We start from the raw sequence: 27,006 nt of genomic DNA, 5'->3' as shown, positions 1-27,006 counted from the left end.
TGCTCTGTCTGACAGAGGAACAACACTTTCAAGCCTCTACTGTCTCTCAATTAGAGACTAATGTACTCTCACCTTTCCAGCTGATGAGTTCAGGGTGAAAGCCATTAATATCATGTTGAGTTAATAGGTGTTTTTCTGAAGAGGGTGTGAAAAAGTGATATGTGAAGTCCAATTTATTTCTCACTTATCAGAGACGAAGTTGCATGCTTTGTGTATAAGATAGTGTAAAGAATTGTATTTTATTTTTTGTTTTACTCTCGAATTCGAAATCTTTGCAGTCATTGTACTTTATTTTGAATTTAAAAAAGTTGTTAGAGTTACTGAAAATGCTACCTAAATTCCATACAAAGTGATTAGTGTTTTAAAATAGAAAGATTTTTTAGCTGTGAAAGTTCTGGCTTCCCTATATTAGGAGGTTAAGAGTGCCTTCCCCTCTCTCACTCAATACTCATAAGCCTCATTTGCCATCTGATTATCCAGTAGGGAGAGCTGTTCAAGCGGAGTCCCACACAGAGAGAGCCTGAGGCCTGGGAGAGGCAGAGACGGCCCCATCTCTGCCAGCATATGGTCAGCTAAATGCTCCTGCGACCTAAAATGACCTCAGATTAGAACACACGGGCCCAAACCTCCAGCCTCCTGACTGCAATAATTACCACAGTCTCTCTGCACCTAATGCAGGAGACTCTATAACTGAATAATGATGTAATACCTTTCCTTCACGTAAATAGACAGTTAGGTGGTATTTGCAATATTTTTTCTTAAAATGCCTGTTTTTTTATTAAGGATGCGTGTCTGAAAAACTGTATATGTCTGATAGTTACATCTAAAGGTGGGCTTTGTTTAAAAAGCATTGAAGAGAGTAATCGTCTTGGACAGTGGAATGTGATTGCGGAACAAACAGACTTCAAGCATCAGAACTTTCACAAGGGTTTATGATTGGGTCGAAAGACGGACCTTAAAGGCTATCTAATTATCTTATCATTTCATAATAACAATAAATATCTCAATATAGTATTTTTGTTTTAATAGCCTATAAGATTTTTATGATACACATTTTGTTACAAATGAAATTATACATTTATCATCAATTTCAATATCACAAAAACAATAAACTTGACTATATATCCAAAAAATGTAAGCTAATTGCAGTACTCACATGTATCTCTCAGACAGCTTTTGCATACCAAAATGTGTTCTCTTTTGCTGCTTATTGCACTTGAATGGTTTATAATCGCTTGTTTTCAAACTGCAAGGCTTATAAACTCATTGAAATCATACACCTTGATGTTGCAGCCGGCAATGTTATGATGTGAATGTAACTGCAATACCATAAAATCGGTTGACAGTTCTCCCGGTTTATGCCAACTCGTCACATATTGATGCTATTGTGGGGTTAGTTGCTACAACATATCAAAGTATAAATATTTATACAATAATTTCTTCCTTTTGGGAGTGAAAAAGTGTTGATTTATCGTATCTAATGGTATATTTTTGGATGAACTATCCTTTTAAGCACTCACAGGAACCCACTCCTTAAAGCTAGAGTGCGCAGAACAAAGAATTCATATCAACCTTTCCGGAAGTGAAATGTCAGCTAATTTCATCCTCTCCCCATAAAAGCAAAGGCTGTTCTCCTTAGACCCAGAAAAGCTCTGCATATTTCTCTATTTGTCCATCCTGCCATCTTTGATGTCCCTATTTGAAGGGGGAGTGCTGAATAAAGAAAAGTGTCCTATTAAAATGGGCAGCAGACAGGCAGAGCACGTCTTTGTGTGGCTGATGAGCGCTCCAGCTCGTAATTGCTCATCAACACAGAGGAGGATGAGGGACAGGACGGCCTGCTCTGCCTTCCTCTGAGTGTTTCATACACAGGCGCAGAGAGGAGAGCTCAACCTCCAGAAAAGGCCTGGGCTAATGAGGAGCTTCTTTCACCACTATAGTCCCCTGTAAAGCCTTTCAACTCGCTTGTCACCTTCCCTCTCTCTTCTCTTCCCTTCGTGCCTCGGCAGATATTAACCAATTACTGTAACCAAACTAGTGGACGAAAGATGTGCAAAAGGGATGCTATCAGCCTAGTTTTATTATATTTATAAAAGAAATATAGGCTGTACCGAGTCTTTCCGGGAAAAAAACGAGCGGCTGGAGGCGTATCGTGTGGGCGGAGCTAAAGAGTGACGAGCGCGCAGCTAATGCACGAGAGATTCTGAAAGCTGACATCGTCATGCGTGGAAAAGAAAACGTTACCCTAAATAAACCATGGCTATCAATCAGATTCAACTAATACAGGTATGATCCAGAATCAGATTCGGAGGATGAAATAAATTGAACAGGAGAAACAGCAACAGCAGGACGTCCGTCTCTGTGGTATGTACTGTATTTAGTGGCCTGTCAACATTTGCGTTTGTTCACTCGTTGTATATGATGACATGATTCGGTTTATGGACTATTGTATGCGACTAAACCTAAGCAGTAGCAAGCAAAACAGTTTTGCACATCAGACTAGTGTAACGTTATACATCGAACAACAAGGAAGTAACCGTTTGCGCATTTGAATGACAAAGCACGCTTTGTGAGAACGCTAGGTTTATGTTTGGGTGGTTTTACAATAAACAAACAGACACCTATATTGGTCAGCTAAACAAATGTATTTAAACACACACCATAGATCGCATGCTCCATTGATAAATTAACTAACGTTATACACGATCGTGTTGTTTACTGATGTTTACTCACGCGACGATAGCCAACAACACAGACATTTGAAGCCGTTTTACTCACCGCCTGTTTCCAAAGCACGACGTGAACCTTTATCGCTGGGACCGCTCCGTCAAAAACACACTTCTTGTTGATTTTGTGAAGTCCTGAGACAGCAGTGACCGTGGAGATCCACTATTGTGACACGACCGAAGCGTGATGTGATGCTTCTCGTCATTTCTGCGTTCAAATCGGTTCAAATGCAGCGCGGCCTTCCTGGAATGCTGTGTGGGCGCATTAAAGTCGTTTGACGTCACCCATAGGAATAAAGTGGAGAAAGTCGCGGCGAAACATGAGTGTTGCATGGACAAGTGGATCTGCACCTTCAGAGCAGTGTTTATGGCCGATTTTCTCTCCCCCCATTATCTTTGGTAAAAGGCCTGTCCATTACAATAAAAAAAGAAAAAAAAGATCTATGTCTGTATTCAGATAGAAGATGTGGGTCACTGTTGTTACTAGTGAACTGAAATGAAAAATTTGAGTTAATACAATGAAAATTTTTGAGAATCGACAACCTTTATTAAAATATTGTCAAAAAAAAAAAGTAAGCATATTGGGTAAATGTGTTTTATTTGTGATGACGCATTGAAGCAATTTTGAAAAATGCTATTTTCATGATTTATAATTTTTATGTGGTTCAGATACAGTAATATTTTGAGTTTCAATTTACTGAACCAATTTCCTTCATTGTATCAACTCAAATTTTTTATTTCAATAAACTAAAACATTTTTTTACAGTGACTAATATGAATAACAAATAAATAACAAAATCAACAAAATCATACTACATTAGGCAAAATGTATAAATACTATACTTGTGTATATAATACTAAAATAACAGGATACTGGTGTGGGCGGAGCTTAAACCGGACATGGGCCAAGAAAATCAATCAAATGACTAATTAAGAACTGTTTGGTATAACTTGATCTTAAATAAAAAATTCTGTTCACACTGTAAAAAATATCAGGCCTCTCCAATTCAAAATGTTCAAGTGACTGATCACATCTAAATTTTTCAATTGGCCAAATTGAAATTTGATCTGTTAACATGGGCTCAATTAATTTTGAATGTATGAACTGAAGTGACATATTAACCACAAGAAAATAGGGCAGAATGATTTGGGAACAAATCAAATTTAGCATGGAATATATTTACCTGTATAACACACTGCACAAACATGTACACTGCATGTTTGTGATCTTATAATCTCATTAAGCCATATCACAAGAAATACACATCATATATTTTGCCCTTCACTATAAAACTGAACCCATCTCCTTACACACACACACACACACACACACACCACCACCACCACCACCACCACACTCTCTCTTCCTTATTTAAAAGAACACAGAGAAAGAAAATCGCTCCACAGCCATAACGGTAGGAGAATGCACACCTTTGGACCTCCACCCCCGAACACATCCATGCTAATTAGGCCCGCATTAAATCATAGCATTGGAGTTAATTGATTTCATCCAGTGCCTATGTAATTACATTGTTTTTTTAAGTAGTTAAACCTCCCTTGTGTCACTGAGAGGAGCACAGACCCCAGTATCACGGAGTCAGACCAGGATCCTGTACTAACCACGGCTCTTCAAGAGTGTTATAAACTGAACGGGGGTGGAGGGGGATTGCATTGCCACGCCACTGTAATCAGACTCATAGATGCCTTCATTAAAGTATAATTGCTTTGTCAAAGGGCTGCTATTCATATTGTGATTTTCATTACAAACCCCATGAAATTAAAATTCAAGTTGTGTGGCTTTAGCTCATGTCAATTAGAGTCAAAGGCATTAGAATGAGTGTTGTGACATATGCCGGACAGGTGAGTCAGGCTAATGTACAGATTAACTGCCCATTTCTGCAAGCTTTTGAGAGTCTTTGAATTCATTGCCCAGATTATTCTTGAGAAATCCTTTTTCTGACATCTATTTTTTTTTAATTATTTCTCTCAGGATAGAAAAACAAAGTAAATGTATATTATTTTGCAGTAATGTAAAATATTAACATTAATGTCTAACTGGACAAGATTGGCTCAACCAATAATGTACACAAAGTTAGATAAATATGTTCATAAATATATCTAAAAAGCTTTTTTTAAAGATAGTATACATTTGTTTATTCATTTAAATGGATAAATGATTGCATTTAAATATTTTTCCGATTCTGCTTAGTGCTGTTAGTGGCAGGAAATTACACACTTCTCTGAGCATAAAAGACCAGAGACTCTTATAATTGCAAGTGAATATATGACATTTAGTGGTATTATGACAAACCCATGCGTTCTTGGTGGGCGTGGAGAGGTGGATGTGCAGGAGGAGAGGGGATGTGAGTGCAGTTTCTCTGGTGATAGTAATTCATATCTACAAGCACTGAGGACCAGAGCGATGGCTACCACTCCAACTCAGTAAATGTGAGGACTGTGCACTTTATTCACTTTATGCAATTTATTCTCTCTCTCTCTCTCTCTCTCTCTCTCTCTCTCTCTCTCTCTCTCTCTCTCTCTCTCTCTCTCTCTCTCTCTCTCTCTCTCTCTCTCTCTCTCTCTCTCTCTCTCTCTCTCTCTCTCACATATGCCTTTTTGCCACTGTCTTAGCCATCCCTCAATGCACACACATATGATTCTTACCCACATTGTTCTCGCTTTATGCACATTTTCTCTCATAAGGAATGGAAAACCTACAGATATGCTAATTTGCAATGGTTATATCTGTGTTTATACACAGGGCACAGTACAATTTAAATGACACATTTAATTTAAAATGTTACTGTTAAATAGGGAAAGGGAGAAGAAACAAATGATGTGAGGGAGGACAATAGACATACAACATAAATAGCATTTAAGTGAGAGAAAGAGAGAAAATAAGGTAAGTAAAGTCTGATTAAAATTACTAATCCTTCCACTTGCAATGTATTATTAGCTCAGATAAAGGCCAGTTTAGAGCTCAGAGATTAATATTCTGATCTCTGAACTGTCACTTCACTTTTTGAGTCAATAATCAGACACTCCTCCGTTTCCCAACCCAACAGCGATTATCATTATAAATAAAATGATTAAACATTATCTTGAATTTCTCCAATTTTGGGTTAATGACATAAACCTGATGAATATGTTCTCCAGCATGATTTGAAAGGACTAGCAGCATGAATAATCCCATTATATATATATATATATATATATATATATATATAGAAGGATGTGTACTGTTACTTCATCCTATAGTAAAATACCTGAGTGTTATATTAGACAGCAACTTGTCTTTTCGAAAATTATATTTCATATGTTACAAAAACAGTCTTCTTCTGTAGAAAAGCGTTCCTGATAATGTTTGGGGCTTCAGTCTTCCAGTTTAAATCTTAAGATGCTTTTCTTTAGCCAAGCATCCACATAATGCTTTGAAGTTGAACAGCAGCTATGCTAATTATTTTCCTTTTTTTTTTCGTTTTATCTCAGAATGTCCATTTCAAGGTAACAGAGAATCTGTCAGCTCCAGTCTGGATCCAGCCTCTTATGAAGACTTCAGAAGACCAACACCTGTGAAGAGACGACTTCAGCTCCTGAGAGGATTCAGATAATGCAGCTCTGGATCAACACGCACCAGTGCTAAATTTGTTTTTCTATCCTAATAATTTTTTAACAATATTCTTTACTTCAATGTGCTCATTGTTGTTTACTAAAGGGGTGATGAATTGAGAAATCAACTTTCCCTTGAGCTTTTGATATATAAAAGGTCATAGTAATATAAAAAAATATCCTGTAAGTTTCAGAGCTGAAAACTTCCTTGTTAGTGAAAGAAAAGCTTTTATAGACACCAGGCCCAGAAAACGATCGTGTGTACATTTATATGTCATCGCGTGACCAAACACTGCCTCTACAGCGCGTCTAATTCAGAAGCCCCACCCACCGACTCATGGAGCTGCAAAGAATATAGCAAGATATTGCACTATTCCTGGTTGTGGAAGAACACAGTCATTGCATAAGCTTCCTTCTGATTCTAATATTAGGAATGTGTGGTTGAACTTTATTTTTAATGAAGTTCCAGCTCACGTGGGGAAGAAATGGTGTTCACTTCATTTCACAGTGAAATCGATTGTTAACAAATCTCAGGTCGATGCTGGATTTGCAGACATTTGAGATTAAAACACAGTGTTGTTTCTTCTATATTGGATCTGCCTGACTATAGCCTAGAAATCTAGACGCACCCTAGCGGCAGCAAATCTAATCTGCCGCGAGTGTCGTCTAGCAACTCTCAATACACTTCTGAGTTGCAAACGACAAACTCCGGTCGGGCCAATCACATCGTGTATAGAGTCGTTGGGCGGGGCTTAACATAATGACGGCCGAGTTGCGCTTATGTGCTTCACAGAAACTGGCGAACTGCGGTCTTTCGAATCAGCTTTGACCACGACTCTGGAAGACTTGGAGTTAAGCTTTTCTCTGAGAAAAGAACAAAGAACGGCACTGAAGTCATTCTCAAAAAGGGAAGATGTGTTCAGAGTTTTGCCAACCGGATACAGCGAAAGTTTAATCTGTCAACGAGTTCTGCTTCACCTTCGTTGCTCTGGTTGGTGTAGCGCTATCCTATCGCGTGCAGACTGAGTTTGAAAGACAACCGTTTATCCCACCCCTCGGATTGAGCCCTGTCAATGGTGAGTTTCCAGACCAAACATCCTTATGTGGGTCTGGCTTGTCAGGCTTGGATCTGACAGGAATGGTGCAACACACTTATGTGAGTAAAACGTGTTTTTTTTATGTAAGAGTATTGCATTGTTATAGATTGTTTTGATTACGTGTACGTGTCTAACAGAACATACCTTTAGCACGCAGACATGTTTGGGCCAGGGCTCGCAAATGTCCGGAAGCCATCGGCAGGCAGATGAATCTCATAATATTCCTTTCTTGTTCTGCTTTGTTTTCTCTATCTTGGCTTGACATTTGAAGGGCACGCATGTGTGTGTGTGTGTGTGTGTGTGTGTATGGCGTGCGGTTCGTACTTATGTTGTGGTTGTTAGATAAATATGTTTATTCTGGTTGGCGCTTTCAAAACAACCCCTCCCTCATATGAACTGAATTGAACAAGTGAGCTGAAGCTCATTAAATATGCAAATCTTATCCAATCCTAGGCGTGGGCATTAACTTCCAAGTCTCCAGTGCTGCTCTCCACTGAAAACATACACTGTAAAAAAATTGTTGTTTTAACTTTAAAAAGTAAGTAACCAGGTTGTGTTTTGAAGAGAGCCTCAAAACCAGTGTAGAAAATAGCCTATTACTTATTAGTTATGATGTTTTTCTAAAAACCACACAAACATCATTAGTTGACCTAAGACAACAGTATAATATTTTTTGAAAAAGCCAATTCATGACACCTTTAATACATTGTTAGCTAACTGTGTGATTTGTATATGTACATTTCTTAAATCCATAACTTGGACACAGTCTCCTCTGATAACAAATCACTCTAATTGTAATATAATTCTTTACAGAAAACGCATACATTGTCTGTAAAGCAGCTTTGAAGCAATATGTATTGTGAAAAGCACTAAATAAATGTGAATTGAAGGTAAACTTACCGTCACATATACCCTGAATCTTTATTCACTGAGAATGAGGATTATATTGTTTGTTTGATGCTAATTAATTGAATGTGTGAGAAGATCTGTGTGTGAGATGACATCAAATAAATATATTTGAATTGCATTAACATATTTTGACAACTTATTTTTTTATAATTATTTAAAATGAATAAATAATATTATACAGTATATTATATTCTGAAACAAATTTGGTTAATATAATAACTATATTAATTATATAAAACACATCTAAATACCTCTTAAGCAAACTAACCCTGGAACATAACCTGCTCTGGAGCAGGCTATGTTCAGAGACTGAGTTGCTACACTCTAAAAAATGCTGGGTTAAAAACAACCCAAGTTGGGTTGAAAATGCACTAACCCAACAATTGGGTTGTTTTAACCCGATGGTTGAGTTGTTCTTACCCAGCAATTGGGTTGTCTTAAGCAACATTTAACCCAACCACTGGGTTAAAACAACTCAACCATTGGGTTAAGACAACTCAACCATTTGGTTAAAACAACCCAATTGTTGGGTTGGTGCATTTTCAACCCAACTTGGGTTGTTTTTAACCCAGCATTTTTTAGAGTGTATGGTTACATACCCTGACAGTTACCTCCATTTTTGGAACCGAAAGCTGAGATTATCCACAAACTTATTCTTAAACATACCCAGGTATGTCACATAACCTGCTTTCTGGAATACCCCCTGGTTTTGTAGTGTGTTCCTGTTTGTCATGTGATTCCCATTCCCTCATGTGATCTTGTGTCATATTCTGTCATTGGTTCATTGTTTGATCATTGTTCACAGGTGTGTAGTCATTAGTGCTTATGTGTGTGTTGCCATGTGTCTTTGTATTAATGTTGTAACCTGCTGTTCGGTGAGTGTTTTCTGTTTAGCTCTGCTAGGTTAGCTTTGTTTCATATTTGGATTTTTGAATAAAACTGCACATCCAAAGATCACATGATCAGCATCAATTGACAAGCACTAGAATTACTATATTATCACATTTTTTATTGCTTGGTTGTAGTATTTTGTAATATGTAATTAATTAAGAATGCTCAACCTCATTCCTGGCTGCAGGAAAAAACAACCTCAAGACTGCAAATGCCATAGTCTAAAAGCCATCACACATTAAAATTCTGCTCTGTTCCTGCAATGCAATTTGAATTATGCAGTCATTGAATACTCATTAGAGAAAATGCACAGCCCCGTGTTTGACATTTTGAGCTGAACTGCATTTAACATAGAAAAATGAATATAGAGAAGATGTAATCGTATTTGCTAATTGTTAGACTTAAAGTGTCCCCTGTTAATGGCTGAATAGCACATACACACAAGAGTCGTGACCTGGCATTTTGTCATGTAATTTCTCTCTCACCAAAGAACAAAGAACCCAGTTTGGGTCTATTGGAGATGTTTGGATTCAGTGAAACATAACAAATGTGTGGTTTATTACATAAAGACACTAATGACATGTAGCAGTTCAGCTGCAGGGAATAAAGTGGAAAGCACCGGACTCACAAAGGGTATATTTTATTCCGCAAAGAGAACAAAGGACAGGACAATACATGCAGAATTTACCGAGAATTCATCAGACTGCTTAGTCAGATACATACTTGTTACATTACATCAGGGCTTTAAGCTAAGGCTAGTTCAGCTAAGAATGTATATTTTTTCATAATTTCTCACCCTCTTTGTTCCGAAACTGTATGTCTATGATCTGTTTTTGTGCACACAATAAAAGTTTTCCACAAAAAACGAAACAAAAAAACAACTAGATCGAATTGACTTTCATTATATGGACAAAACAGTTCTTCAAAATGTCTTCCATTTTATATCCAACATTTTTTTTCTGAAATATCTTCTGTTGCTAAAGGCACACATTATCATGAAGTATCCTACACAGCATTAAGTCACCACAGCTGGAAGTCATTTGTGTTTGTTCTGCTGCACATCCTCTCAATCGCAGGCTGTGCTAAGATTTAAAACTAAAGAAGTGACAGTCCTCAAACTCTGTGATTCAAGGACTCTACGAGAATCGTTAATTAGTAGGAAGGAAATCCGGGCTTGTGTGAGAATGAGACTTTTAGCGGTGATAGTTAGAACAGATGCTGCAATGGTGTTTCTGCGAGTGTGTCTGGAGGCCGGCAGTCTGTTTTCAGAGGAAACTGTTCTGCCTTATGTTTGACTAACTCAGTGTAACAGCTCATTGGGAGAAGGCTAAAAAAAACAGTGTTTGTCATAGACATGCTGTGCCGATTTGGCAGAGCTCTACAGGTCAACAGAGCAAGCCAAACACACATAGGCCCACAGTACAAACACACACAACAAGAAACCAAAGAAACACTGGAAATGTGTCTCGCTCATTTGATTAAAATAAACTCTCTTTTCAGAAATTAATATTGTGATATATTTGCTTTTGTCAGTAGTGGTGTTTGTGGAGGTGCTAATGGCAGTGCTAAACATCACCTGCCAATGCTAAACTGTTTATTCTGCCCTTTTGTGCTATAGCCCCCCTCAAATCATGCAGTTTGTTGGGAAAGTTGTGCTATTACTTATGTAAATGGTTAGACTGATTCAATTTTTGTTGTTTTTTTGGTCATAGTTTTTAAAAAGAAAATCCCATATAGACTTTAATTTAAGGAGAGTGTTTTTATTTTTTATTTATTTTGGTGGATTGTAAGAAAGTGTGTCTGGGGTTGTATGGACCTACTGTACCCACTTATTCATTACTCTCTAATATACAGATGCCGTTAATATATTAGAATAAAATCAAAAAGTTAATTAATAAAAATAAAGTTGATTTAGTTCACAAATTTCAAGTCAAAAAATGAAACTATGTATATTATATTCATTATTTATACACAGACTGGAAATCCCAAATTCAGTATCTCAGAAAATTAGAATATTACATAAAACCAATACAAAGAAAGGATTTTTAGAAATCTTGTTCAACTGAAAAGTATTACCTTGAAAAGTATTACCAGGTACAGCACTCAGTACTTAGTTGGGGCTCCTTTTGCCTGAATTACCGCAGGAATGCGGTGTAGCATAGAGCCGATCAGTCTGTGGCTCGGCTCAGGTGTTATGAGCCCCAGTTGCTCTGATAGCCTTCAGCTCTTCTGTATTGCTGGGTCCGACGTAAATCGCATCTTCCTCATCACAATACCCCATAGATTTTATATGGTTTGCTGGCCAGTTAAGAACAGTGATACCATGGTCCTTAAACCAGGCTTGGGTTGCTTTGACACTGTGCAGGTGCCAATGAAATCGGCATCTCCATAAAGTTGGTCAGCAGCAGGAAACATGAAGTGCTCTAAAACTTCCCGGTATACGGCTGCGTTGACCTTGGACCTTAGAGTTATTTCGCTGATTAGAGTGTGGCACCAGGTGTCCTCAATATTGAACCTTTTCACAATATTCTAATTTTTTTTGAGATACTGAATTTTGGATTTTCCTTAGTTGTCAGTTATAATCATCAAAATTTTAAATAAATAAACATTTGAAATATATTAGTCTGTGTGTAATGAATTCATTTAATATCCAAGTTTTACAAGGAATTATTGAAATAAATCAACTTTTTGATTATATTATAAGTATATGACCAGCACCTGTATTTCCTGACTAGAAAGGGTGAGAAGAGAATGAGAGTGGGTGCGAGCTAGTGAAGAATAAAGAACTGCACACAAAATTGTGTGCTTAGGCTGACCTTACAAAAAAGTAGTTGACAAGGCTTGGATTTTATGTTGTCTTTTGTTTTGTGTTTTATTATGTGTGTGTGCTCACGGACGGCTGCCGTTTTTACTTTAATTGTTTATGGATTAAAGTGTTAACCGTTCACCGGTTCCCGTCTCCTTCTACCCATAACAATGAACCTTGCAGTTACTTTTTTATTGAAAGTAATGCTTATAATGCACTGCGTTACTTTTCCTCATCTAAGCTGGGCTTGCTTGTTTTTTTAATAACAAAAATGAATTAACCTCAGGCTGGGGGAAATCCAGATTCACACCTACAGTAGAGGGCACAGCTCAAACAAACCTTTCGCTGAAGAATGATCAACACTTACTTCAGCAATAAAAATGAAACACAAAAGTGGTTTACTTAGTCATTTTTTCTATTGGTTGAATTGGATCATCGAAGCTCAGAAGGCAGCACATGGTTTAATATAGTGAGGTTAAATACATAAAGTATATTTGTGTAATTTAATATATTTGATTATTGCAGGTTTGCATAATATTCTGATTTTGCATTTTACTGTTTTTATTCATTTTGAGAAATACAGAATGTTTTTGTTCAAGTGAGATTAGTAAATGCATGTTCACTTTTAGTCTAGATCTACAATAACCATCATGTTTACACAGCGCACAACGCCTCTGCACTTCCTCTCAACATGGGGACAGGAGAGCTGTCAGTCAATACATGGGAAAACAAAGTAACTTGCGTTACTTATTTTAAAAAGTAACTCAGATATTTTGTTGTAAAATCAATGCAATTCTTTACTTGTTACTTGACAAAATCTGATTACGTAACTCGCATTACCCCAACACTGTGTAAAAGAATGGCTAAAAGGCATACATTTTTTTTGGTTTTTTGTTGAAAACTGTGTCGTGTAAACGCCCCTTATGGAAGAAAAGCCGTTGTGAATCTATCTGCGATCTAACCCCAGCTGAACTGCAAATGATGTTGATGCTGCGAGTCTGAATAAGATATAATATCTGAATTCATATACTTCTGCAGAATCAGTGTATATTGAGAGTTTGTCCATTTGCCTCTGACTAACTGACCAAAGATACATGGTTTAGTTTTCATATGATTATGAGGTAACATGAATTATATTGAAATGAATTCACTAACAAATTGTATTCTCTGATAACCTTGTGGCAGATATAGCAGACTGCCAGAGTCTGGCATCACTCTACCACTGTGATCCTGATTTAGCTCTTTAATAGAGAAAGTGTGCATGATGGATATATGCCCGATTATAATGCTGTTCTCCATCATTTAATGATGTTCAATAGAAAATGTAAAAAACTTGTTTAACAAAACCGGTTTACCACCTGTTTTTTGGTATTTTATTAGTAATTGTATCAGTCAAGTAGTGATGAGTTTTCTAGAGTAGGCCAAATTTGCAAAGAAAAGAGGTGTGTTTACAATGAAAAGAACAAGTTATTTTATTTAAACTATATCTGTTCAAAACGTTGGATGGGATTTTTTCATATTTGAAAGAAGTCTCTTATGCTTACCAAGGTTGCATTTATTTGATTAAAAAATATAGTAAAAAATATAGTGGAAATTGTGTTTATGATTGTGTTTACTGTCAATATTGATCAAATGAATGTGGCCTTGCTCAACATAAGTATTTATTTCTTTAAAAAAGGAAAAAAAGGAAAGACCCTACAATTTATAATGATACTGTAAATACAGTGCAATATTATTTCAGCACATGTAGGCCGGTTTTATACTGTAACACAAATGTGGCACATCTTTATGTAGTTCTCAAGTCCATGAACTTAATAATAATAGGTTCCCACAAACCTTCGGTAGTTTCCTTATCAGTCAACAAATTATACAAATGATATCAAATAGAATCATCAGTCAACAGCAGTTAGGAAAAAAGGATACAGCAGCACAAAGAAAACTGACAGGAATGTTGTTTGGTACAATCACACACCGTCAGATTTATGACAAGCATCTAAAGAGGTAAATTCAATCCCCCAGAACAGAAGTAGGAGGTTCATTTAAATGGCGATAGCACTGATTGTGAATCCTTACTAACATGGTTGTTGGAGCACAAGAACAGGGTAGCATCAACCATTGTTTCCTGCCTGGCCCATTTTCTTCCCATCACAGTCAGTCATGCTATTGTGCTCCTGTTGTCAGCTCATTAATATACACCCCTGTTCTCCAGCCAGCCTTACCCTTTCTCCTCCCATCCCTCCCACCCTCCTTCACTCCCATAAGTCAAGGTCAGACAATTTTACCTTTGGTTTTTCAAATGCAGAAACAGATTCATATCACCCCTCCCCCCGATACCATTTCCCTGGCCATTGGCATTGAAGAGAGAAGGTGTGTGTGTGTGTGTGTGTGTGTGTGTGCTTGTCCTCTTGTGTGCCCAGTGGAGAAGTTTAATAAATGTGGTGTCACTCTGCAGTGTGGCATGTGAGATTGCTTGGCCTGCAGTCTGTGACACGTGGGGAATGCTTTTGAATGGCAGACCTCTGTAATAAGGCTGCGGAGGGTCTGAGAACAATACAGCATGGCATGTGGAAACTGCTAATGATGTCGGCTGAAAAGCTTGTTTTCATTCAGATTGCATTAGGTAGATATTGTTTCCACTGCGCTCATTAATGATCAAATTGAATGTCTTTTTTGCATGTTTACATGCCAATGTGTTTATGCCTTTGTTCTTTTGCTTGCATGTTGCCTATACAGCAGTGGCCGATTGATTTGAGTTTTTTTAAATGACCAATTCAGATATTGTAATTTGCAGTTGTTTCATTAATGAGCCCATCCAACCCTTAAAGTTTTGTTGGTGTAACGTAAAATATTTAGGTTCATTTGGAAATAAACATTTTGTGACTTATTTCAAATAAATTAATTTGGATGTTTTTACATGAAGCACATTTTTAAATCTTTATTTTTTGGGGTCTGATGGGTGTACAAATTAAATATGAAATTAAATGTGCACTTATGTATTAAAAAATATATTTGTAATAATTTTATTTTAATGTAAATATGATTATATTTTTTATTTTATTAAATTTAAATTGGAAAATAATGGCTGGTACTTAATATAGATCGTTAGCATAATTTACAAATGAAAAGTTGAACTTTTTTTTATTTATTATTAATTTAGTGCCGACCCCACCGACTGTTGAGTGTTACTGTACACGGGTGGACAATATCCAAATCGGGGAAATATAAAAGGACTACATCATTTTGTGAATTTTACATTATAGCATTTATTGCCGTTAAAATGTCCAAACGCCTACAACTTTCTGTTCATTTCAAGGTATATAACATCCCAGATATCTGTAATCTCAGACTTTTGAGTCTTTATATGTTTACTACATTATTCAATCTTCACAATACACTCCAGCTTGAGCACATTGCCTTACAACCAGTTTGATTACATTTGAGATTAAATCGAGGTGGGAGGTGGGAGCCTGATGTTTGTCTGTAAGAGTGAGTTATGCTGTTGTTACCTGAGTGGGTTGGGAGCATGTTGCATGGTGCAGAGACTCTACTTCATACTCTGTTCCTGTGACCTTGGGGATCATTGACCGGAGGGATGCATTCATCACTGTGATGCTGGGGATGGGGGAAGGGGAAAGGGGGAACTGTAGGCTTGCAACTGTGGCATGCTCATTATTAACATACACTAGCTCTCTGCTTCTCTGTGAGCACATGCAACTGTGTTTATGTCAGGGAAGTTGTTCTATATTATACTTTGTTAATGGTTCTAGTGTTTTTTTATTTTATTTATTTATTTATTTATCACAATAACTAGCTTCCTATGGCCAAAACACTAAAAAAAATATAGAATAATTTTAGAGCACCTTAGTTCAGATAAAGTGCGGTTCAAATGTTCACATGGGATTCAAAGTCTGGAAATAAATACAATGTTTTTGTGTTTTTTATTTAAACTGCGAAGAAATTATGTAAAATCAAGACCATTCTGCAGTACTTCTAAGTCAAGAGAAACTTTTGAAAATGTATCATATGGAGTGTTGGGGAGTAACTAGTTACATGTAACTGAGTTACGCAATTTAATTGCAAACTAAATGTAACTGTAATCCATTAGAGTTACTTATGAAAATGTTAATGATTACAAAAGGGGTTGCATCTGAATATTTTCTGTAAAAAGCTAGGATATGTTGAATAATAGTAATTTGCTGCTTTGCCTACTTTTGATGTGCAAGAAAAGCGATGCTGTTGTAATATTTTTGATTCTCTTGTTTGAATTTCAGTGCACCACCAATTACATCAATCCACATTGCCACTAAAAACTGTCTGAGAGTTGCCACCATGGCGAGTAATAAAATGTGTTTCAGTGCCGGAAACTCAAAAATCATTTAATCCAGAAATTAGAAAAAGACGCAATAACAGATTGGTGCAAAATATGTTTGCCAACTATTAAAAGGCTATTGACTTTGAAGGTTTCACTGTAAAAGCTGAGCAAGGATCTCCTATGAATGTTACCGTTAAATGGGTTAGTTCACCCTAAAATGAATATTTTATTAGACAGAGAGCTTTCCCTCCATTGAAAATGTACGGTATACTGTCTATGTCCAGAAAAGTAATAAAAACATAATCAAAGTAGTCCATGTGACCTCAGTGGTTTTAGTTTAACATATTTGAAGCATCAAAAATACATTTTGGTCAAAAAATAACAAAAACTATGACTTGGGTCATTGTTTTTTTGTTTTGTTTTTAGCAAGTAGGTAGGCTAGTTTTTGGGACAACAGAGACTTTTCAATTATACTTGAATTACTTCTAATATTTTTTGGAAATTAAATTAAATATCTTATGGGTCCTGCACACTGTGCGATTTTTCAAAATCCTTTGCGAATGTCCCTTGTCAGACTGTACGAACATGATCCCCGATGTAAGCCGTGTCACACTGTAAGATCTCAGTTGTCATTAATGTCAGACTGCACGATAGTGAAGGTGCGCTAAAAACGGACGCGAGCAAGAAAACTTGTCCAGAGTTTTATATCATCAACGAATGACGTGTTCGGTGACAGTGAGCTGCATTACACACGGGACTGAAATGCTGGCTACAAAGAAATCTCTAGCACTCGTTTTGGTCATAGTTTGTCTTGAAAAACGGAGATATTTGACTCTTGTCGTAGGAGAAGTCACACTGCAGGATTGTGTGCCAAATCTTCTGACACTGCCAGAATTTCATCTGAGGTAAAATTTGATCTCAGCGCTCATTAATCAGCGGCCGGTGAACATGAGTCAAACTAACGACCAAAGACAAATTTTAGCCTAGGATCAGAGGAATCTTTTAGGATTTGCTAAATTTGTCTCAGACGGCCAAATCGTGGCCAAAATCGCACAGTGTGCACCTGGCTGGTGTCTATAAAAGCTTTTCTTTGACTAACAAGGAATGTTTTCAGCTCGGAAATTTACAGGATAATCTTATATTACTATGACCTTTTATATCAAAAGCTCAAGGGAAAGTTGATTTCTCAATTCATCACCCCTTTAAATGTTGGAAATATCTATTACAAACTAAAATATGCTATACTCTAATTATCATGCAAGCCAGTGGTTGTATCGATTATTTGAAAAAAAGTATAGAGGATTTAAGTTAATCCGTAGGAATTAATTCATGTATACGAAATAAATGAAAAAAATCATTATAATAAAAATCAATCAACTATGGGTTAAATCAACCCAACATGTGTTTTTAGAGTGAAATAAACTTTACGCTCTAATTGTTATGCTAAATATTCATTCCAATATTGTATAATTTGTAATGATATATATGCTGCATTTAATAAGAAACGCGAAAGCATTTCCACTAGAGCACTCTTTTGGACCTCACTGTTCATCCCAGCATGCCTCTCTCTGCCTCATATTACACATAAACACACTACCCTTCATCTATCTCCATCAATAAAGTGTAATGAATAAGAAATGGCAAAGAGAATCCCCCCCCCCACACACACACACACACTCTATCAGACAGAGTATTGATCAGGAAGATCTACGGTCATGCTCTTTTTCTATTTATCGTCTACCTTTTGAGTTCAAAGATATTATCATCCTCTGTTTTTGTACATAAAACAAATGAATACAAGTTAATGGTGAAGAAAGAATGAGCAATTATGCGTTCAAAATAACCAATTGTTCCTGTTGCTGAGCAAAGACTCCATCAACATTTCAAAATGTATTCTTTTCAAATATTTCCTTTTAACTTTTTCACTTCATGTTTGAAGAGCTATTGTGGTTAATATTTGCTTTTTTTTTGTAGACTGTTTCCTTCCTGAAAGCCTGGAAGCTTGTGCTGATTTCAGTCAACAAGCTCTTATGGCAGACTCCAATCCCATGGAAACACAGTATCCGAGCTACATGTATTTGAATGAAGTTTCCCTTGACACATGTGTGTATGTATCATAAACAACGCATGACAGCTGTCACTTCAGCTCATGTGAGTGCATGGCTGAGGTATTTTCTCTATCATGTGCTATTGGCCTAGTCTGACAAATTCTACTTTGATTGATTTACAGAGCATACTTGCCCTATTCAAGCATAAAACCACAATGTACACTGACCCATCTCATATACTGCCATGGTATATATGAAAATGCTGAATGCTATGGACCAATCACACTGAAAAAAATGACTTTGTGATATGGTAAAATCTATTACTTTAATCCATGTATCATCCATCTATTCATGTAATAACTTAACTGAGAAAAAAAAGAGTACATTTTATCATATATTTACCAATAATATTTAATGCTTTATAGTCACAGCACATTCGCCTAAAAATATTAAATACATTTTAATCTCAGAAAAACAAAGTGCATTTGAATTATTTATTTTTTTTACAAAAAGATCCCACTTGTTCAGTGGTGGCAGAGATGGTCATTTTGGGATGTTGCTTTTATGTGGCTGACTTATTCTCAGTAAGTTTTGACTTTTAACTGAACGTGAGTTTTAATCACAATAACGGTTGCTAAAGCTACATAAACTCTTATTGAGAATTAAAAGAGTATTTTTATGTCCCCACTATAGTGATTAGTGTTTTCTTTAGTTGGGCAGTTTGATGACTTTTTAATGTTAGTGTTTCTAGTATGAGCAATATACTATTAACCTTGTTTTATTCTAGAAAAGATCCAGCACGGTTTTAACCAGAAAAGTTGAATACGTTTTATAACAGACTGTACACTAAGCACTTTGAACTCCTGCAAGCTTTTCTCACACACAGATATCAAGATTCAGCCTATGAATCTCAACAATGGGGACATAATTGGATGCAATGGTAAACTGAGTCAAAGTTACAATCTATAGATGAGTATTGCCAGTGCAATTTACTTGTGTATTTTACATAAAAAATAAGTGGTTCTAGTAAGTAAATATTACTTAGAAATAGCCCGAGTAAAAATTACAAGCACTTTCTGTGTGGAAAAAGTTGCCTAGCTTTTTTTAAGTAAATGTCACTCCAATTTTTTTTCAGTGCAGAATGAAGTATTCCAAATGGGCAAGTCTTTGCAGGCTTAAGCGGAAGCTCTGATTGCCTCTGTGGGCTTCTTCACGAAACTATTATTGCTGAACATTCTCAGGTTTCCAATGGAAGTGCAACACAGGCGGCTTGTAGTTAATTGCTCATTTGAATCTATAAAAGAAGCCAATTATGGTTATGTGTGCTGTAAAACTGACTAACCTTTCTACACTGCTCCCCTAATGCCAGGAGACCACAAAGGTCTAATGATTGTTAAACAAGCCTGTGTGAACACAAGTAAACCCGTGCTGATGTATCTAAAATAAACTATGAGCTAAAGAACCGAGATGGATTTTTTTGTTAGCTATACAGGCCCAAATGGACTGGAATGTGGATGTTTTTGGAGGAAAATCTTAATTTAATTTTACAATTATATTATAATTGTATAACTTTTATATATAATAATATGTAGGGTATTTTATCTATGTAATTATATATAATAGATGTAAAATATGCTAAACAGAGCTGCAAATACGAAACATTTATTGCATATTTAAATTAAGAAAGATGCTGAAACAGTGATGGATATTAAAATTCTGCAGAGGTTAAAGTTGTTATTAAATAAAACAAAAAATATATGCAGTAAACGTTATTAAAAAACATATTTTATTTCATTTTGTTGACAAAGCAACATTTCAAATTTATAAGATGAAGTGCTAAAATAAAGGCAATAAAAATTAAATTAGAGCTAAATAAAACTACAAAATAAAAGTGACATAAATACTCTAATATATAATTAATACCAACCCTGTTATTCCATATTGACCTGATCATGGTTGATTCATTATTAAATGGCTTTTTACCACTGTTATCTGGCTTCTCTTAACATGATTTAACAATATTCTTCTTTGAATGTGACAGCTTTGTCTAATTTCACAATTTGCGATGCAGCATGGGAAGCCTGGTCCTGCTCCATCACCTGCCCTTATCCATTAAATGATCTCAAGAGATATTAACAAAACTCAGAAATAGCTGTAATAGTGTCAACCTATCATTGGTCTGTAAATCAACACATGTTCCCGATGCATGCACACACTAAAAGTAATTATATTATTGTCTTTAAGTTGCTCCCAAAAGACATGATGCTTTTCAGTACCTAGATGAAGTCTGGGTTGCCTCCTTTGCGACTCTGGGATGTTGCTCTTGTGCTGTAGAGGTGACTCTGTGAATAATGAACCTGAATTATCATGACAAGCAAGATTAATTGCTATGAGCTGTGATTATCCCTCCCTGCCAAGCTGATCTTTTTATGCCTCTATACATACTTCCATCAATAAAGGCACTCAGTAATCACGTTTCTCCTCTGCCACCGCATTACATATCTTAGTCGTAATCCATATGCAGATGACATTAGGGCGGATTGTTATTTAATTGGCCCCTTGAAGGTCTGTCAGCACGTCTTTATCGGCGAGCCCTTGTCTTTTAACTACCTAAAGCGACCCAGCCATCCTCTCAGATTCATCTGGCTAACAGAAGTGCTCTGGCTGTCATTGGGTGGATGAATGCTAATGAGAGCGAGAGAGATGAGTCCTTAGTGGGATCGGGTTTTGGCTCATTGCTCAGCGAAATGTTTGGCCAGCTCTCTGATCATATTTGTCTTCCACAGTCTATGCAAGCTGGAATGGGACAGAGGGGGATCAGTGTTGCAATGTGAAAATGTCCCTATGGGTGGAGACCATGCATGCCCACATTCTTTTAAACCTCTATTTTTAGCATAAATAAGCTGAGTAATTGCCTTATGAAATCCATTTCCAATTGTGGAATGTATTTTTTTTTATACATCTTATAATTGAAAATAAGTTCAACAGACAAATAACATTTCAGACATGTAAAAACAAATTGGTTGCTGACATAACGTTTTAAAACAGTGAATTTTCACCTAAGTAAATAAATATAAACATTTTCATACACTACACATTTTTAATTTCAGTTAATAGTATCAAATTGAATTGAGAAATCTTTAAATATTGTGAATTAATAATTTTAATTAAAGTTGTAATTTTTATTTATTTATTAAGTCTTAAACTTAAAGGATAACTTTTCAGTTTATCTTGATCGTTATATCTGTGTGAGTACAGTCTACAGAAAAAAAAAAAAAACGAACCGGATTGGTGCTTGCAACACGGAGTTATTACAGTTAATGCCCAGAGCCCCCCTCAGCTAAAACGACAGCTTGGGGGCATAAACGTAAAGGGTGTCTTTGTGCCTCTTAACAGACTTAAAATGCAATTAAAATGTCTGTCCAACAAGAACAGGGCCCTTACATGACAACGAGATGCGTTTAGCCACTTAGCCATTGTTAAAATTCATCTAAACAGTGTTTTAGACGGCTAGCTGTATCTCGCGCTGAAGTCCCGTGGGAACTCAGCGGTAGGCGAAAAAAAAGGCAGATCCAGTTTGGTAGAGCCATAGAGCGTCGTGTGAGTAATACACAATTATTTTTCCTCAAGCCGTGTGTGCCCAATTGGAAGGATAAATAAAGTTTACATTACCTCCACAGTGGCTGCACTCGTCTTTAACCACAGAATGGTATTTTTCTTCAACCGGCCCCTGCTGTATCGTGTCTGTGTAAGTTAGTCAAGTGTTCGCTGCAAGTTTTCACAATTCGGAAAGGCACAAACGCGAACCATTTCTTCTTCACTTGTGAGCCCGATCGGGCCCGATCCCTCTAGAGATGTCCGGTTCACGAACGAATCGTTCTTTTGAACCGGTTCTTTTTAGTGAACCGGGCGAACCAGTCCTCCAAATCGGACTGAATCGTTCTAAACGGTTCGCGTCTCAAATCAGCGCTGATCACACACATTAATGAAAGCTTTAGCATAAGTTCTTGCCAGGAAGACTTAATTGTTACGTCACTTTAACTTCTATCTATCCAATCACATTCTAATACTTGGGTATAAAAGATCGGTACTTACTCATGTTTGAGTTCCCAGATGCTGACGCCCCAATTCACTGCCATCCTCCCCACCACCTCCAAGTCAAACCCTTCCCTACTCCACCCCACCACCACCACCAGGATGGTCCCTTCCATACCTCACGGGGGGGGGGGGGGGGGGGGGGGTCGGCTGCGCCTCTGCCTTCGTCTTCAGGCAGGATATGCAGAGTCCATACCCTCTGATTGCGAGCTACGGACGGGGCCTATGCCAAAGTACTTTATTGCTTGCTGGATTGTTAATAAATGGATTATTGTCACAGTATTTATTCCCGAGTCTTTCTGGCAGAACTGTAGTTACTCACTTTCTGACATGAGTGACAGTCCCTTAGCCTGACAAGCCATACCCACATCAAGATGTTTGGTCTGGAAACTCACCATTGAGGGCTCTATCCGAGGGGCGGGATAATCGGTTGTCTTACAACCAACCAGAGAAATGAAGGTGAAACAGAGTTTGTTGATAGATTAAACATTCACCGTATCCGGTTGGCTAAACTCCGAACACATCCTCCCTTTTTAAGAATGACTTCAGTGCCGTTCTTTGTTCTTTTCTCAGAGAAAAGCTTAACTCCAAGTCTTCCAGAGTCGCGGTCAAAGCTGATTCGAAAGACCGCCGTTCACCAGTGTTTACTAGAAGCAGGCAAGCAACTCGGCCGTCGTCATTATGGCCCCGCCCGCCAACTCTATACACCACGTGATTGGCCCGTCCAGATTGTGAGGAATACAGCTCAGAAGGGTTTTGAGAGTTCAGACGACACTTGCGGGCAGATTAAATTTGCTGCCGCTAGGGTGCGTCTAGATTTCTAGGCTAACAGTCCCTCCGAATAGAAATAAACTAATGTCTTGAATAACATGTTGTAACTCCAACCGTTCACTGAACTGAGTCATGTTTTGCTGAGAGAACCGATGAACTCACGAGCCGCTGATACTGAGCATGCGCGACGAGCATCTGATTAGCAGGATAGAATCGAAAACAGTTTCTTTCGGACACGTTCAATACTGAGAACCGACGAGCCGATGAGCAGAGCCTCTTCATACAAACGATGCTCTTTCCAACTTTTTCCGGCTACAACGGAGTTCCCACGGGACTTCAGCGCAAGACACAGCTAGCCGGCAAAAACAGGTGCATTTAAACAATGGCTAAGTGGCTAAACGCATCTCGTTGTCATGTAAGGGCCCTGTTCATGTTGGACAGACATTTTAATTGCATTTTAAGTCTGTTTAGAGGCACAAAGACACCCTTTACGTTTATGCCCCCAAAGCTGCCGTTTTAGCTGAGTGGGGGCTCTGGGCATTAACTGTAATAACTCTGTGTTGCAAGCACAAAATCGTTCGTTTTTTTCCCCATAGACTGTACTCACAAAGATAGTTTGTGCTTTAAATAACTTTAAAGGAGTTGTCCTTTAAATAACTTTTTTTTTAATTATGAATACAAATCACATAAACTAAATGGTCCATTCCTTTGCAAATGTTTTAATAAGCTTCTTTTTTTTTTCTTTTTTTTTTTGTGGGCCTAAGTATTATTCAATTTAGTTTGATGGAATGGTGGATTTTACTATTGAAATGTGTAGTTGTATGTCAAAAATAGGGGCTATAGGCTATATAAAATACACAAATACCATATTTTTTTTATAACAATTATCCAATTGTAAATTACTTTGGAACACAGCACATTTTAAAATAGTAATTATTGTGTTTTTTAGAGAGAAATGTCCAATGCAAATAGGATATAGGATAACTCTGTATAGAGAAGTGTCTTAGTCCAGACGCCAGAGAGTATTTTAGCAGATCCAAAAACAGGAATGATGTAGGCTATCCTACCTGTCAGTCTTAGTCATGGATAAATAATTGGGAATACGATGAATGAGTGTCTGTTCAATTAGGTGTCTGTTAAGAAGTTAAGCGATGATTGTCAAGTCATGTCTAGTGGTTTGTTGAAATTGCGCCCCCTGCCGGTGGAACAATGTCTAAAAAAAACCTATTTGATGTGATACGTTAACTAAAATGGATGCAAGAGTTCTCTCGAACAACTGTGGTTTTATAATGTTAGGCATTGCTGAGAGACCGCTTAATAATACATCGAATGAGAGAAACACAAGTGACGGCTTGGTGTAGGCTACGTCAGTCTGTGTTGTTGGGGGAGGAGGAGGTAGTCCCTCGACCCTTGTTGTCATAGCAACAATAAAGGTGGAGCGATATTTTAACATAGGGATTGGATTGTTTGTTAGTTGAAGTCACGTGACGTGCCGCTGGGGAATGGGGGCACTTCCTGTTTTACTCTGCTGAGACTTGAGCCGCTGTTGTCAGTTTCAACAAAATGGCTGCTGGAGCGCCACAAACGAAAACCCAGTGAACGCTTCACGTCAGTGCAGTATCATTTTAAATGGATGCATTGGAATTTCCCTACCTTCTGAGCATCGGGGCATTTACTCGCGTGGACTCGTTTACATACGTGTTAGCGAACTGAAGGCATGCTGAAATATTTCCCTTTACGCACTTTATATACACCCAAAAGCATACAAAAGCTCAAACTGCCAGTGTGCGCGCGTCTGTGTGGGTGCACGCGTGTGTAGCTGCTCCTAAATCGTCGTAATGTTAAAGCTGATCTACCTTAAGTTTTCTTGCTGACGTGCAAAATTGTAATTTTCACTGTCTGTTTGCACTGGCATTTTTTGATTTTTTCTTTCCCGCATCTGGATAAATTCCCCTGCATATTTGAGAGGTGAATTCCTCAACTGGAAAGTCAGGCTCGCCATTGCAGCTCAATGCAAGAGCGAGTGTCCTGTCCTGACTGCGACTGAATAATATCTGATCTGTGTCAGTACGGGTATCGACAACATCCACCTTCACCATGCAGCTCATGCATCACATCTGAACAGCAGACCGCAGTTGCTCCGTGTGGAAAATAAAGGTAAGATCAGACATTTTTTAAAACGGTTATAAATTTTAAGTGGGCGGGGTGTGAGATTTTTGGTATACAGTGATATTGCGTCATTTTAGGAATTTCTTTTGGGGCTTTTTTTCTGGGACACAGAATTACTGAAATCACTTAAACCATGTGTTACTGTGTTCAAACGCTTGGCGATACGGGTATTTAATATCAGGCATAGTCTTTTCTGGTTTGATGGTTATCTTTCGTGTGCAAATGTTTACTCCCCAAACATCAACATTGGCCCAATTTCTAAACAGATGTGACATAAGCCCCCCTTTCTTATCGGATTTCAGTCGTATTCAAGACTTATGCGTATGCTTAATGTCTAGCAATGTGACCAATTTTGTGATTTGCCCATTTCGTTTACTTGTGTAAACACGGTGTGTTGTGTAAACATGTGTAGTATTTGCTGGGAGTCCCGTCACGTCCTTTTGATGATACAATGTTGTCTAGGAAAGCAACTCGCTATTTGTTTGTTTATTTGTCATGGAAAACCATGTTGCAGTCTTTCAACAATGACGTTCACCCTGGGCGATGAACGGCAGAGAAAGAACCGCGGTGGTGTTTATATTTTCATGGGGGTACGGAGAAGAAATATCGCGGGAAGAAGAGCTGCTATTTCTGGTTGAAGATTTTTCATTCAACGTCTGCTCGAGGCTCAGTCATTTTTATAATATACTGAAAGATTCAGATTCATCAAATGAATCGAAACAATTTCAATGTTTAACGAAATTCTATTGAAGATTCTAATTTTGTTTGTGTTTTCTATTTGTTGTTATTCTTGAGAAAATATTTATTAGAGGTTGCATCGGCGAAATCATGTTTTCCTTAAGTTGAGAGTAATTTGTTTACTAAAATTGGTGATAGTCTTGTTTCCGTCAAAATGTCAGTTATTACTTTGAAATGTGTAAATTGATAATAAATATTATTCAAACATCGTAAGCTGCCAGAATCTTTCTGTCACTGTTTGTTTTCCCTTTTTTAAGTAGAGTACTTACCAAATTACCACCGTTTTGTTGTAGTAGCTTCAACCCATATTTAGATGTAGGCTACTGATATTACCATGGTAAAATTTCGTAAGCGCATTTAATACTCCATTTGGCTGTGCAGGATAACAACTCTGCTGAGGACAGCACAATGTCAAACTTCCCAATGGCTGTTCCTGTGGTGGTAGTGGTGCAGTTGCTAATTTGGCAGGGAGAGTTTCTGCTCCCCTCACAGGGTCAGGGTCCCCCTGTCAGAGCCAGACCTTTGAAAAGGACTGTGTGTTCTCCTGGAGTGAAAAAGGGTCAGACAAAAAGAGGCCACTTAATGCTCAGATTACCATAAAGCTTAGGTCACATTGCCCCTCTCAGCTTGTTCTCATAAAGCCTTACCAGCATTATATGGCTTGGGATTTGCTCCATGTGGCTTCATGTTTGGTCATTTGTAGCTGTTGGTTATTGAAGTAAAATCATTGTTGCTGAGTCTGGTTCTTGGTTCCCTTATGAAACTTAGTTCCTGTATAGTAGCCTAACTGTGGGATTTGAGCAAGACCATAGTAACCACAGATAAAACCATGAAT

At 37.5% G+C, this 27,006-nt stretch overlaps 1 protein-coding gene across 3 annotated transcripts in view; it reads left to right on the top strand.

Moving 5' to 3' along the window:
* Positions 1 to 24,585: 24,585 nt before the first annotated feature.
* Positions 24,586 to 27,006, top strand: part of tnrc6c1 (trinucleotide repeat containing adaptor 6C1) — a 60,821-nt gene continuing 58,400 nt past the window's right edge. For all 3 annotated transcript variants that reach the window (XM_067417835.1, XM_067417830.1, XM_067417824.1), the window contains exon 1: positions 24,586 to 25,421. The gene's annotated coding sequence lies outside the window, so the exon portion shown is untranslated. The remainder of the gene's footprint in view (positions 25,422 to 27,006) is intronic.

This window comes from Pseudorasbora parva, chromosome 2, assembly GCF_024679245.1.
Source record: "Pseudorasbora parva isolate DD20220531a chromosome 2, ASM2467924v1, whole genome shotgun sequence".
NCBI lineage: Eukaryota > Metazoa > Chordata > Actinopteri > Cypriniformes > Gobionidae > Pseudorasbora > Pseudorasbora parva.
This window is presented reverse-complemented; position numbering and strand designations above follow the sequence as displayed.